The sequence below is a fragment of the Bombus pyrosoma genome, linkage group LG18 (assembly GCF_014825855.1).
Source record: "Bombus pyrosoma isolate SC7728 linkage group LG18, ASM1482585v1, whole genome shotgun sequence".
NCBI classification, from domain to species: Eukaryota; Metazoa; Arthropoda; class Insecta; order Hymenoptera; family Apidae; genus Bombus; species Bombus pyrosoma.
In genome coordinates, this window is record NC_057787.1 from 82201 (window position 1) to 98372 (window position 16172).

The 16172-nt window shown below is 45.6% G+C and overlaps 1 protein-coding gene across 5 annotated transcripts in view; it reads left to right on the plus strand.

The window, feature by feature from the left end:
* Positions 1-924: 924 nt before the first annotated feature.
* Positions 925-16172, plus strand: part of LOC122577264 — a 272438-nt gene continuing 257190 nt past the window's right edge. For 3 of the 5 annotated variants that reach the window (XR_006320184.1, XM_043748459.1, XM_043748461.1), the window contains exon 1: positions 925-2183. The gene's annotated coding sequence lies outside the window, so the exon portion shown is untranslated. The remainder of the gene's footprint in view (positions 2184-16172) is intronic. The other 2 variants (XM_043748460.1, XM_043748462.1) reach the window with 2 other exon arrangements.

The following is a 16172-nucleotide window of genomic DNA, read 5'->3' on the forward strand; positions in this document are numbered from 1 at the left end:
AAGATCGTGAGATAGAGGGAGAGGCAGAGGAAAGCAGAAGCTGGAGGAAAAGAGAAAAGGACAACATAGAAGAATAGAATGCCTGTAGCGATGTGTTTAAGCGAGTTCCAGCGGTTTTGAACATCCGATAGAAGAAATTTCAGATTGGAAGTGTTACTTTAATTTCAAAAATTTTTACAATATTCAAGATACTATATAATATATAAATACTCTGTTAAAAATAATGAAACATTTAAAAACTGTACAGATTTTCGGAATATTCGAGCGTTTCGATGGTAACTTTAATTATAACCTTTGATAATAATAAACGTGTATAACGGACTAATCCGTTAGGCTATGTTCGCACTATCGACGATTTGTCGTGCGACGATTTCGTCCTTTGCTGAAAGGTCATTCGTTTATACGAATGTGAGCGGATTTGACGACGCGACTGCAGAACGACTGTTTCGTTATTAAAAGAGGAAGAAATCGAACTTTCGATCGATGCGAGCGAGAGCGACAAAACTGTCGCGGGACAGTGTGTTCTCCGGTGTGCGCACAGCTCAGAAATATTATAACGATAGTGTTTTTTCAACGAAAAGAATAATAAGCTACTTCGCGTGTAAAGGTTGAGAAATTATCGGTCTTCGGAGACGTTCGAGTGTTTTAAATTCCCGTGGATCGACGATCCCGTTGGAGGGGACGGACTTAAACTCGACTAGTGCTCGAAGCGATTCGAACATTCGTACTAGTAAATTGCTCCAAAACTTGCGACATAGAGAATATCGAATGGCCATCGCTAGGTTCGGATGGGGTTTGCGAGGGGAAGGCGGTTGACGAGGGTTGGGAAAGCCGAAGCGTGGCTCCTCCGGGTGGGGGTAGTCGGTACCTCGAACGACTCCATGGGTCTCCAGTTCGCCCTGCCACGCTCAGTCCGACCCGGACGTTCGAGGGAGACGCGTCCTGTCTTCCGTAGTACGTACGCGTCATATCGGTACGCACGTTGTCGCCGTTGATAGCGTAACACACAGAACTAGTCTCGATCTGTCGTAAATAACAACGCAGGACAGGATCGTCGGTTGGAGGCAATACTCGATCGTACGATTTACGGATACAAGAGAGATAGAGAGAGAGAGATAGAGAGAGAAAGAGAGAGAGAGAAGGAGAGAGTGGTGTTATATACTGGCTACTCTCGGACTGTGGGACTGGTACGGTGACCGCGTCGCACGAGGTTCGCAAAGAAGGGTGAGAGGGAAGGAGGGAGAGAGAGAGAGTGAGGATTCAGGAGAGCAGGGAGAAGAGGGAGAGAACGCGAAGAAAAAGCTCTCTCTCGCTCTTTCTCTCTCTCTATCTCGACTGCCTCGCCGGCTTTCCACGGCCACGAATCGATAACACGCGACCGTCGCCGCGTCGGTCGTTCCTCTCTCTCGACCTCTTCTCGACGCTAGCTACACTCGTGCACGACCACTCGCCGCGACGATTTTTCCCGTCGAATAAGCGCTTAACTCGTGTCCTTTCTCACTCGCCGTTGTCGTCGTTGTCGTCGTTGTCGTTGTCGTCGTCGTCGTCGTCGTCGTCGTCGTCGTCGTCGTCGTTTGTCGTTCTATCGCTTTTCCCCAAATTACACCGCTGGGACGAAAGAATTCGCGAAGAGCTGTGTGCGGTCGTGTTGCGCCACTTTTGACGGTCGCGTGCCGCGCAACGTGATCGATACGATCGATGCGAGCAATCGACGACGAAACGGAGCGGCGCGAGATCGAGAGTCGAAGCGATACTCTAGCGGCAGGTCGAGGAAACCCGCCAAAATATCAACAACGATCTGGCTCGTTTGGACTACGATTTCCAGTCGTCAACAAGGAATAAGAAAACACGTAAAAAAGTGATTCGTGTTCGACAGTGCGGGGTAAACGGAGGTAAAAGGCAAACGAGAGCGAAAGGAACGTTGTTGATCGGCCTCCACGCGCTCACAGTGTTTTGTTTATTCGTGGAAGAGAATCGGTCACTGGATTCCCATTGTGCGTATCTCTGTGTGCCACGTGACGATCAACGTTTGTTTATTTTGGTGCTTTTTGTCGCCGTTTACCTTGTTTGGCTATTCTACCCTGGGCCTTCTATACCAGATTCATTTCTACTCTCTGGAACCATCAACGAGGTTATCTGGCTCGCGGATGTTCGTCGATATCGCGCGTGCCGATCCTCGAAAAGTAAGTAAACACTTTCTCCGTTATTTTCTTGTTTCGGTAAACACGACTCGTTAAAGCCATCGCGGGCTTTCTCCACTAATCCCGGCTTGAACTTTGCACCGAAATTATTGTACTTGTAAATTACCCGGTTGGCGTACGACCAAATGGTCGATGCTGCTAATTTAACTGTACGTTTTCATTAGTACGCGAGCCAGGCTCGTTAATTCGAGAATCGCAGCCTCTCCAGCTCCCGATAATTCGCACGGCGCTCGTGTAAACTAGGAACACGACCATTGACATCTTCGCTACTCGTACGAGAGGTGTCGTCTCGTTCGAGCTAATTCACTCTACTTACGGCTTGAATTGTTTTAAGCTCGATTCACCGAACGATTGACCGTATTCTCGCCTGTAAATTCCATTTGATTAGGGGCGGAATTGCCAAGTTAGGTTAGGTTAGGTTAGGCTTACTTACGAATCACAGCCACAGTCGAAGAGATCGACCGCCAGTGGTAATTGTTGGGCGAGATATCGTAGTTTTTATGGAGGTATTTTTATCGCGCACTTTGCCGTCTAAACGCGTCGACAAAGCCCGTGACAGAGCGCCGCCGGCGACTTTGTAGATCGTTCACACGGCGAGATGTTTTGTTCCGCAGCCGAGGAATTAATCGATCGTAAAGAGGCTAATGTGAACGATACGCCGGCCAGCCGTGCACGGAGAACATTCGACAAAGGAAAGCGATATATCATGCGGGCGCATTCTCTATTCTCTTCTGTTCTCCCTTATCGTCTCGCAAAAGACGCGTCCTTTTCCAAGTAAATGGTGTATCTTTTTACAATCCTTTTGGTTATGCCACCGCTCGAGGACCAGCTCTTATTCGATTTTTCAGATTGTTCTTTCACCTTAAAATATCGCTCTACGTACGAATGCATTTCGACTTAATTTGAGTAAATATTTGTTAATTATTCGGCAATTATCTCCCGTAACATTAAATGAGAAATGCTGTGATATTAAATCTATTAAATTGGATCATTTCCTAATCAAAAACTTTTACAATTATAGGATTAGAATTTAATAGAAGCAAATTAGTTTTAGTTCTGCCAGGGATGAATATTATCTATTTCTAATAGAAATGATTCACTAAAAAAAAAAAAAAAAAAAAAAATCATTCATTAATTTACAAGTAAAGAGATTATTTATATCCAGAAGACGAATGAAAAAGATCCAATTGACTTATTTTGCTCGGCAAGCAGGTTGAAGCATAAGACTAGAATATTCTAGGATTTATATATATGTTATATAGAATAAGCCAGCAGGCTATGTTGTTCCACGTATTCCATCTAGAATGCAATTTCTAAGACGGAAGGATTGCGTCTGAAAAACAAACGCAATCGGTCTACTTTGACTGAACGTCTTTCAAGAGGACGTCGAAGGGTCTCCGCGGATCTGAGAGTGAGTTAAACGGCGCATTGATCGAGATACCACTATCGTAGATTAACATTTCTCGAAAGAGAGGCGATTGCGTCACATGAGAGCCGCGCTTAGAGTCTAGGTGGAATTGAAAAATCGATTTCGGGCAGGGCGTTAATAAAAGATTGGACGTCGAACGTTAGGCGGACAAAATATAGGGTAGAGAATCTGTAATTTCGTTCTTCGTGGGATTCTCGAGTTCTCCGACGTCTCATTAGATTTTATCGCAGCGGGGTTCTCTACGGCTATAGTCGAGTACCGGATACTTGAGACTTTATTCCTGGCCATAGTCGAGTCACTGAAAGTTACATACTTCTGAAAAGTCCCGCCAGATTCTATTGCCTTCGAGGAGAACGCGACAAACTCTCGACCGTAGCAACATTACTATAAAATGCGCCAACTCTTCTGGATTACGTTCGAATCTAAGCTCACTCGATTAACGCGATATTTACAACCTTGGAATAACGTTCGAGTCGTTAAGCGACTAGTATCATTGTCGAAAAGATTCCTTGCTTTAACAATTGAAGATTATTAGCGGCTGGACATGATCGATTCGATCTTATATGAGATTAGTCCGGACAAAAATTCCCAATGCGATAGTATTTTTTATAACAATGTTGGAAATTTGAAACATACGTTACCATCCACATATGAGCATTTCGATATTCCAAAGAATATATTATAGAGTAAAGCTATATTAATATCTTTTACCGTACAATAGACTACCTATTGTTGAAAATATCATAAACGTTCATTAATAGTGAAATCTTCATGAAAAATCCTCTTTTATACATGCACGAGTCTCAGAAAATAATGCTCCTATCTCGAAAGCGAGCTCAACGCTGTGTCGTGTCCGTTTTCCAAAGATCATAGCGAAAATAGTTTGACAATAGTCCCCCAGTTTCTACGAAATACCAAAATACTTTCCACCAGTGTACCGATTACATCACGTTGCGCGCAACGAATCAGAGAAACGTTTCGTAATCATCTTCGTTTCAGAGTGAAACATACTTCAAGCAATGGATTTAGGGATTCGGGCGTCCTGGCTATCTTTTTTCCTGTCGTTGAAAATGATGCGTGGCTGCGGACGACACAGGACGTCTCTTTTCGTCCGGGACGCAGCCGATGAGGTTACGATGAGGTGTATTTATTTTTAGTCAAGGCTGAAGAAGGAGACAACGAAGAGACGGAACTTTGCCTTATTGTTGGATTCTGTCAAGTTTGTTCGCAACTACGCACTGAGATATATAAAGTTTTCTGCACGGCACAGCTCTCGCGGTGTACTTTAGCGCGCTTAGCACGGTAAGACAATATTGACTTGGTCGTGTCTCCCCAGAAAAGCTAGCAACTTTATTTTCAAGGGTTTCCGTTATCGGTGAAATCGCTGAATTAACCACTCGCGCGATATCGTTTCTCCTCCTGTTTTCGAACAGATCGACCAACCGTTCTCTCATTCCGATATTCTTCTTTTTTCTTTTTCTTTTTTCTTTCCTTTTCTTTTGCTCTACGTTCTCATGGAACGTTTATTACCTATTCTTTTCCAACGCTACGCACGCAAGAAATCGATCGGCTCCATGACCTCTTATAATCTGTTCATCGGTAGGTTTTTAACAAGCAACGCAGGTAAACTTCTTGCGTTTCGCTTCGCTGTTCTTATTGCTTCCGCGGTCTTAATAACAAGAACGGAAACTCTTATTTCCAGCCAAAGACGAAAAGTAAGCTCGTGTTTTCTGCTGGCGAAGAATTTGTCCCGCTTTCCCAAGCATGCATTCACCGGTCACGAAAATTATACCCTTGCAGGATAGCGTTGTAACGAAAGTTTGCCCGAGTAGGTTCTATCGCTTTTCCTCATTTTGCCGCGCACTTGAATTATCCTGAAAGGGAAACTATAAAGTCAGCGCAATTTTTCATCCCGCTAGAATTTTACAAGTTTCTCTTTGTTTTGTACACGGTGTTAAAAATCATAGTGGTGTAAGTCAAGATTTTGAGAATTTGAACGTAGCATAGTTACGCGAATGTAGCAACCTTCACAGGTGTCATCCCCTTTAGTTTCGTAATAATTAATTAAGTGGCAACTTTATTACGCGCGATGTTTTCACTATTAGAAGAAATATAATATCTTTTTTTATGATAATAGATATAAGACGCTATTTCATGGAAACAGAATATGACTTACACCAATGTAATTTCATCAATGACGAATTTTCAAAATGTTTCATATGACTCATGCAGTGTGAACATGAAAGCCTTCTGCGATGAGTTTTCAAGCGCTTTTGTGCGCCAATGTATTTATCTGTTAACATGTTTCTAAAATAACTTAAAATAAAACGCTGATATAAAACGCACGGGTTATCCATCGGTAACGCATTATCTATCGATGGAAGTAGAGAAACGCACGTGTCGGCGTTTATGGCTTTTACGATTGTTTTTATCTTTGGATACATGGTTGGCGTCATTCGGATTAGCATATTTACCATCCATGGTATAATTGACCGGGCCCTTTCCCTCGTGATAAATATCGAAGGGGCAGGGTCCCCCAACCGGTTTTCCCGAAAAGAAGCTCAGTGAACTTGTCCCATACGGTTACGGGACAAGGCGAGCGTACACGTACGCTTATTTAAATACCAAATAGAGCATTCCCCGCGAGTCTCGTGGCCTGTGATTTTCATGGCGGGCGGCAGCGTTGCAACGAGGGTCCGTCCTGGCGTGTCCTGAAGGGAGCGAAGCAAAGGAGAGGCAGGGGTTAGCCGGTGCGGCCTCAAACGAGGCATAAAATCGGAGATGAGTCTGTCGTCGCGAAACGAGTTGCCCTGCCGAGAGAGAAAAAGGGTCGAAAAACAGTTTCGAAGGGTGGCCGGGTATTAATCAATGGAAAAGAATCGCGCTCCTCCGCAAGATCCCGCATACGCAAACCGCCATTCGTTTCGACGTACTCTCACCTACATCCAAGCGTAACGTGCAAGCATTACGTGCAACGGTTACGCGTTGAATATAAAAGAACAGACGAGAGCACCAAAAAGAGCCGCTCAACCCTTGGAAATTTATATTGTCTCGCGAATGGCCTGACCACTGTCCCGATTGAATCTCCACCCCACGCCACGGGGAAAATAACAATCGACGATATTTCCAAACGCGATGCGCAATGTTGCGCGTAAAGTTCAAGTATGTTTTACCGTGCGACGGCCGAGTACGAATTTGCGCGTGAATTTTGGCTCGTTAAGCGATTCCCGTGATGATTGGAAATGGGAAAATTTGGGACGCGGTTGGAAGGCACAAAGGCTTTCGAATGATTGAAGGCAACAACGACACATCCGTCTTATACCGGGGATAAAATCGTTTCCGTGTTTTCCTGTCGTTTTGCCCGAAAAATGTAGCTTCGCCGCGAAAAACGACGGTGAAAAATCAATCCACTTTCGTTCCCATAGAAGTTTCTGAAACTGGTGGAATCGCGCGGCGGTGATCGTTTCGCGATAACGGGAGGGGCATGCTGGCACACGTGCGTTTGCATACGTGTGTATATCTGGAAGAGCAGGTGGAATGGAGCGGAGGGGAGCGGAGAGGAACAGCTCGCATGCTACGACGCGTACGTGAAACTTCGCTTCTCGTTTCTTTTTGTTTTTCCCCCGTGCGCCAATTCGAGTGCCGCCCACTGCGAAACGAGCTACGGGACGGCGATAACAATGGGGTTGTTTTTACGAGCATCGTCGACGATCGGTCTCCGTCGCACCCGTTGTTGGTCATTGGAATCTCCGGCTCGGCCGGCGCTCGGACCCTCGACACACGAATTAATAACCGTTCCAAACCGCTCCGCCGCCGCTTCGGAATTAAAATATCCTTGCCGTGGTTGGTACGAGCGACAAATCCACAGAGGGCGGCGACGAACAGAGGAAAACGGGAGGGCTCTGGTCGACGCGACAGTTTGGCTGTCGAGGGAGGGCGGGGGGAGGGGTGGTAGCGCGGATTGTCCGCAAGAATTAATCACTCGTCCAATCTGCGCGAAATCACGCCGTGTAATCACCTCGCGAGGTTTGTTATTAGCGGTCCGCGGCGCGTAAAGTACGAACATGCGGTCGTCGCCGCGACCAAGCCCGTACACTACCATTTTAAAAGCTGCCGGAAATAGAAGACTATCGAAACATTGCGATCACCCGGTACAGCTTTTTTTTTTTTGTTTTTCGTTCTCATCGCGAATCTTCCATTCCTCGTATTGAGTTCTCGCACGCGCGTTAGCAATTTCTCCTATTTTGGATCATAACGGCAAAAATATCATCGGAACCGCATCTGTTATTTCGTAGAAAAATACGTTCGCAATACTGGCGATGTAATCGATGCTTGTTTGTCTTGAAAAACGTATTCACCAACGAGACTTGGCCGCTCCGTAAATCCAGCGCTGGATGAAATATTAGGAGTAAATCACGCGTGTTGATTGCATCTGAATCCTGCAATTACTCTGTGCTCCGATTGCTAACTTGACCGTGCGCGATGCGTTAATCGATGGAAGTTGCAGTTGGATTTTCGCGGTACACATTGTCCAGCGAACGTTTCATTCTTCCTGTAGATTTGAAATTTCGACATGAATTTCAAGGTAGAGATCATAGCAGAAAACAGAATGATAGGGGTTATGGGAGCCGGTTCTAATTTAGAGAGAAGCACGCGTATAGTTGGATCTAGTCAAAAGCATCTCGGCACGAAGGAGTATAGCTGAGAGGAAATGGCTGCAATGGAAGGAAGCGAGAAGGAGAATGAAAAAGGAAAAAAGGAAGCCGGACTAAGATAGATAAGACCTCGTTATGGATTCCGGCAGCGTGCGCTGCAGGACGTCCTCATTGCTCGAAGTGTCCTGCAAGATACGAAATAATGTCGGTGTGCATCCTGAGACACAACGATAACTTATCCCGTCTACGCCCCGTAGAATTTCTCCTATCTGCCTCTCTCGAACCTTTCCCCTATCTCTGCTTCCGCGACCTCACCTCATACTTCCAATCTGCAATGGTCGCGACAAGCCTCTCTTGCTCTTTTCCTCCATCTCCCTCCGTTCTGTCTCCCTCCCTTTTTCCCCCTCTTTTTTCCTCTTTTTTTTGTTTGCATTCAGCCTTACGAACAGTGTTCTTCAGCTTCGATCCACATCGAGGTACCTGAATCTATATCGCGATCTCCGCCACGTATGGAGACTCGCATTTGGCCGGTCGTAGTTGAAATAGGTTTAGTTTCGGAATTTCCCTGGGAAGAAACAAGAATTCTCATTAACAGTTTCGTTTCTGAAAGTTTTCGAATTAAGCAAGGCTGTTCTTTCGCGACCGTTTCGCAACGTATTTTTCCCTTTTATACATAATTACTCACTTCCATTTAGTAGGCCATTCGCAACTGCGCTCATTGGAATTTTCTAATCTCCTCGCGATGGCTGCTTCGACGAACATTTACACTTGTACAAAAGTGTACCAGTTATCCAGAAAGCTGTTACCTGAAGCGGCAGACGAAATGGTTCACTTAATTAACAGCTTGTCTCCTGATAACGTAGCGTAGGAAGTGTTCTTTGACAGTGCGCTTTGGGTAGACGACTAATTACAGGGCCGAGAAATAGTAGACGATTTAATTTATCCATTCCAGTGACTTCGTTTAATTATCTTACGCAATAATGTCCCCTTCTAAGGAGGCATTCGAACACGTAGTAAGTCAAGTCATACTTGCGCATCGCGAATGAGAATGTGGTAGGAAACATTTTGTTCAGGATGGTTGTTAAAAAGTTTCCCCTTCGCAAGGAAATGAAACGCGCCCTCCCTCGAAATGAATCGAATTTACTTAAATACGATACTTAAAAACGATAATCTGCCACTTTCGTTCGTAGTTTAAAAATATCGATATCTGGAATTTTTAACTAGTTATTATGCTGCATTATTGCGACTAAAGTATCATTTGTTGCATCGAAGGGGAAGCATCGGCGGGGTAACCGCTGATTTTTCATAGTTCACGATTTCATCGAAGTTAGAGAAAGTTTTACGCTATTATCATATCGATCATTTAGGTATTTATACTACTTGAGAATAGCACTGAAATGTAAATGTCACTTGAATTTATAGAAGAAACTAGGTTAAATGAAAATCTGAATAAATATACATTTCAAGGCGTCAGCAAATTATCAGAATCGACGGCGTTCGGGCCACGTTCCTTTGGAATAAATATCTCCACAGTTTTCATGCATCGCAATATCGAATGATACCTCTGACGAAGCTAGCTGCGAGCGGGATGCTCGGTTTAGAGTTGAAATGGCAAAAGTCAAGCGTGTCGCTCGTTTCATCGGCAGTTTGGTAACGTTTTCTCGGTTTCCTGCCACCGGATGCACCGACATCGCGTGTTCTCGCTACAATGGTTCCCCGAAGAATTTCTTCGCAGTGTATTGCAGTTTGGAAAGTAGGTTCCCGTAGTGCATAGATATGGGAGAGAAATCGCTCGGCTGCGTTTCTCCGGGATGTCAGAAGCAAGTTCCCGGCACGGGTTTGCTCCGTCGCAGGTCACTTCGAAACTTTCCTCTGCCGAACGCTTGCCATGCTTATGTCACGAAAGAAGGTGGCTAGGTTAGAAACAAGTAAGAAAAAAGGAGGAGCGAGGGCAAGGTTGAAGAAAAAAGAAAAGCGGGTTAAAACGGAAGGCGGCGTTGAAGGGACGCGACGCAACGCTCGGCAGCAGCAGCAGCTCGACTCGCGCGCCGATGAAAAATTCACCTCGACGATAACTCGAGCGTTGCATTTTTCATAGAGCCGCGGAACTTTTTCTTATCCATTGCTTATATCCGGTGTAGTTTTCCACCCAAACCAACAACCACGCGTCTCCAGAGGCTGATAAAGGTTCATGCGACCGTTTGTTGTTCCACTTGCGTTTACACCTTTTCCCGATCATACGCTTCCGATTCTTCCTTTGCATCTTACCATCTTTACCGGCGCTTGCAGAATGTGAGAAGGACTGTTCTCCGATGACATCGTTTTGGAAGCTATTTCCATTAGATTTCGAAGCCATTGGACGCCAATGTGAAAATAAGTCGCATCGTTCGTTTATTCATTGCGCGAGCAGAAAATAATCCGCTTAGATTAGTTCTTAAGGAAAGAGAGAAAATTAAAACTAATTATCAATCCGGCAGTGCGGTATCGTGCTGCGATCCCGCGAACTTTAGGAATTATTCGTCAGGTGTCCCAAATCCGTCCGTTTATGCAAACTTGGGTCGAACGTGTCCCGCGACTTCCGTGTATAATTAGGTTTCATTAAAACAAGACTTTCTTTGATATCCGCGACGTACAGCTACTTTCAGAGAACTTAAGTGACTCGAACAGGGGAGGGTCGGGTGGGGTGGCGGAAGAGGGAGGGAGAACGAGCGTTCTATAAGTAAGTTGAGTAAAGTCAAATCCGACCGTGAGAACGTCGATAGGATTGGTGCTGCTCTGCTGGCTGTAATTGAAACCGTATCGTTTCCTTCGCCGTTTGCATATGCAAATGCCCGACGAAACATCTGCTAATTTCTTTCGATAATTCGCGCGAACGATTGATCGTGAATGATGGCCAGGCGCGCATTTATAGCGAAGCAGGATTAAAGAAAATGAAGCAGAAAAGGCAAATGGAAATTGAAGTGGTCGACCGGTCTCGCTAAAAATTCATACGACTTTTCCATTGATATGTTAACACACGTAGATACTGCGTGTACATGCATCCTTATTTACATATCGTTGGAATCGAACCGAAAGTCGATAGCTACGTATTCACTGGTCGCAAATTAACCGAACGAACTTCGCATCCGAGCAGTTGCAGTTGCACTGCATTCAAATTCTGCGAGCTTTCACGGCGAGACTTTGGTTCGATGACATTTCGTCCTGTCAGAGAGGACAGATAAAACGACTGCTGTCTTACCGAAACAAGTACGTCGTGATTATTACTATTTCTATCAGAGACTGGCAAATTCCAGACTTTACGTAGATATTCGTTCAGTTTGATCTTTACTCGTCCATTGATTACTAACTATATTTTCCCGGTTACGTACTGATAAATTTAAATCAATTGATATTTTCATTCCGAAAGATTCTAAAATTATTTCGTACCGAATTATAAAGCAAACGTATGAGATTCTAAATTCTGTTCGTCGCCAACGAACTGAATCGGTCGGTCTTTCAATGTGATATCGCGTTTAACAGAGTCTATAGGCGCAGTCAGAAATAGACTAGCCAGCTCAGCTTCGTTCGCGCGAGACGTCCTCTCGATGACAGTTCGACACGTTGCATCCGGCTGGCCTATTTTCCTTCCAATTTTGCATTGGTCACGCTATACCGACGATAAAAGCGTTACGTACGTACGAATGGTCGTCGACGTTGATTATGTACTCGGTGCGACCGTGAACCGAGCTTCTTTTCCATAACGCTTACTTACCATAAGTTTCTTAGCTCGCTGTCAAATTACCGAGGAGATGGCAAAGAGTTGACGGCACCTACCGAACAAGTGTTCCAGAGACAAATCCAGTGCATGTAATCGAGACGATTACGCGCGGACGATCAGACATGGAAATTCCGAGAAGAAGACGGTTGGCATAGTGTTCGTTGGATAATTTTTACAGATTCATGAAATACGAAGATCCGTGTGAGAAAATAGAGCGGAAAATATTTTTATCTTCCTCGAACCAGCGTCGGCGGAAATAAAACGATGTTAAGGGAAATCCAGGAATCCAAGAAACAAAGGAGGCGCATCGGAGATTCGTAGGAAGGATATTTACAGTGGTTCATGGCGGTACGATTAACTCTTAGGGAAAATAGATCGAGCCGTTTCTGCGATTAAATATGCATGATTTGAGGTGAATATAAAATACCGGGGAGGATTCGACGTAGGGTGCACGCCGGTACATCCCCGGCATCTGTGCTCGAGGATTTAAGGACGAAGGATTCGTGGGTCCCGAGGGCGAACGGTGGAAGCACGAGAAACCAGAGGTTAAAAGAGGAGAAGCGAGTAGAGGAAAGGAAAGTGGACGAGAAGAGGGCGAGGGGAAGTGCAAGGTTGTTTGCCTTCCAAGACTGAAGGGGCTCCGCTTGCTTATGAAGTCTGATCGCGTAAGATGCTTCCCCAGCTCCTGGAACCCCCTTGATCCTCAGATCGTTCCCATTCTCGTTCTGCCTTTCATTCTAGTTTTCTTCTCTTCGTTTCTCTCCGCTTTTCTTCTTTACCTCTGGCTCACCTTGTTCGAACGCAAAGGGAGCTTCGATGTTATCTGTGTACGTACCTTATTCCTGGTTATCCAATATCTGTTAGACGTATAACGGACGAACCAGGCCAAGGGAAACAGTCTCAAAACGCGGCTACTGCAGTCGCGAAAGTTAATCTTATTAATTGAGAGTCGGATTCTTCGCAGAGTTCTTGAACACGGGTTTTTTGATGCTTTAAATTGGATCCTTTAATTTCTCTCGCGCCCCCCTCCCCCTACCCCCATCTTCCGCGCGACGTCGCCTCGAACATTCGTTTTTTGTGCTTAATATCGTTGCCGTACTATCTTTCTCCTTTCCTGATCGTGAATGTAAATATCATCAATCGTTACGACGAGATTCGATAAAAAATACAAGAACGTCGAAACCGTAGTTCGTGGAACAGTCGATATTTCCCATTTACGTTGTCATTTGCCGCGTCACTTTGATGCATATTTCACGGAAATTGTACGTTAGGAACGGGATCGACGATATCAATATTCGAGCGCTCTATCGCGGATTTTACTACTATATGAAGCCAGCCGAATTACGACAATTTAATAATGCAAGCATGTCTAGTTATTCATTCGATAGAAAATAATCCGTTGGGCTGTAGGAATAATTACTGTAACGTTAGTGTAACAGTATTATCGTTGGACAGCGCGCAATATTAATCATCAAGGGTACTGTAGGCTGATGTACGTTATTACGTTTACATGACCATAGAAAGTGGTATATACCCACGGCATCATTAACGTGGCATGTTAATACACTAATAACACTTTCCTAACAAAACTGTATCAGGGGAGTCTAATTCGCAATTTTCGTCCCGAATGAGATCCTTTAGTCCCTCTCGAACGCGTTAATCAGAGCTGATCGATTCTTTCGTTTATTATCACCGGGTATTATACGAAAGTGTAATTATAAATGGCGTGCAAATTGTTTCGTACGAACTCTGGTCGATCTTCCTGTGTAAATTGATTTTAGGATAAATTCACGGTCGATTTTGCGCTGAAAAAGTCGGGAAAAGAAGCAAAACTAAAAGAGCAGGGAATGCGAAACCACCGAAAACTCTCGATCGTTCATCCACCTCATTAAGGATAGGCCCTTGCGCGGGGGCGTTCACCTAATTTAAATATTCCCCCGGTATTGGCCTGCCGAGAGTTTTCTAATTTAACCACGGCGCCCCCTATCGGTTCCTCCCTTCTTCTCGCCGCGTCCTGCGACTCGTTAAAGTCTATTAAGCGAAGGAGAAAACGCGTAGTCGAGAAAGGGTTAGATGGGCGTGAAAGGGTGAAACACCGTTGACTCGAAGTGGGAAGTAGCTGGGCGCCTAGGTGAGAGAGGCAGGCGGCGCCAACAGCTGCCTTCTCGCTGGCGTCTCTAGAAAATTTTGTGGGCCACGTATGCTTCCCGCGTCCTTTCGTGAAATTTTCCACCCCGAAGGATTCGATTCTGTCGCACGCGTTTGGCCGTGCGAATTTTAACGCGCCAACAATTTCTCATTCGCTGAAGTTTCGGAAGAACTTCCATTTCAGCTCATAGAATTCCTTTAGCTCGCTTTCTTTCTCGTTGTGACTTGTTGATCGAATCGGTTCATTTATGATCCTTTAAAACGTGACACGAAGAAACACTCGGGACAAGAATTTCACAGCGTTCGTAAGGCTTAAGCGTTCTGACGTCCCGAAGATATAATGTAACCGACCCGGTGAAACAGCTCTGTTTTTCCTCTCGATCGTAGAGAGCGAATTGCCACGTGTCAGAAGATTCTGCATTGAACGAGTAAATTCGTCCGTTGTGCAGAGAAGTTGTGCCTTGAATCGAGATCTCCTCGAAGTCTCTTTTGATCACATAAATCACATCGTCGTTGCACAGACGGTGTTGGTATTAGCTAGTCTCGATTAATACTAATGAACCCGGGTCGCGAAACAACATTTATAGGTTCATAAACGGGCTTGATCGTTATTGATATTCCTCCCTTACAGCCATCAATTAACATCGTGGCTGGTGCGTCGAGGGCGGTTTTACGAATTTGGAAGGGGTATTTCTGGTTGGGTGGCAGCTCGTTACGCCGGTCTCTCTCTCCCCCTCCCTTTCTCTCCCTTTCTCTTGTCCGGTGGACGAATAACCGCACTCATACACGCGTACAATGTTGGTGGACGTACAAAATACCGCGTACAAGGCGCGGAAACGCTGCAAGAGGAAGGAAGCAGATTCCATTTGCGGCTAAATGACTGATGCGCCCGCGTGTTGCGCGTCACGTTATGACTCTGGACGTGCGATGATATATCGCTGTAACCATCGCGCGCGCACACACACACCGACTCCCGTTTCTGTGTACCTTGCACAAACACTCGTTAACGGCCATGAGAAAGATGTACGTCTGCGCGTAGTTATGTGCGGTCTACGTGTGATACGCGCGCATTGCCTTCCTTCTCTGCGGTCACTATCCTAAATGGAACATCCTATTTCGGTGCTTTTAACCGTACCAGTCTTTCGAAGATTTCCTACCAGCCGGCGGGCAATCTTTTCCTCTTTCGAACCGCGTTGGACGTGATTGATGAATCGGAGAAAAGAGACGGCGAATCGCGAAATAGTTGGCGACGCGGGAACAGAAACATATGGTTCGAGTCGCTCGGTCGACAAATTAACGTCCTGGAAGAGGCTTTCTTTCTCGTTTCTCTTAGGGGCTTAGTTCAGAAATATCTGGCGAAATCGGAGTAACACATCGAACGTACACAATGGCCGTGCACCGATGCTCGAGCGTTCGTGGCTCAATCACGAGTAGAAACTCAATAGCCGTAAGTGCAGAAGCTCGGACGCAAACGGGGCGAGTTCGTATTACGGCGTGATATCGCTAATTATATATTAGCTTGGTCACCGCGTTACCGGTCGATAACGCAGTGGCCCCGGTTTTGTAGTTACGGCACTGGCAGAGGTTGGTGTACATATTCCGGTGCTGACCCTGCCGGTCCTGGCCGGAAGGGTCGCTATAGCGGTTCTGTGTATATACTTGTAAGAGGCGCGTAATTTGACTATCGGCCTCGGTGGCGGCGCATCACCGCGAGATTACTCCATTATACCTCCATAGACAATGGAAACCGCTTACGTGCCCGTAAATGGCTTCGTCTACCGCGAGCCAGTCCCTTCCGTTGCTTGCCTCCCTTTAAATCTCTCCATCCACTCTCGGCTTCGGCGTCTTCCTCGCGCCACCGTTTTCACCCTCTTGGCCTTCTCTCATTCCTCTCCCGTTCTCCTTATTAAACCTCCACCCCCGCATCCCAGGCCGTCTTTAAACGGCTCCGATGTTGCGCACCGCTGCGGAATCAATTTTCG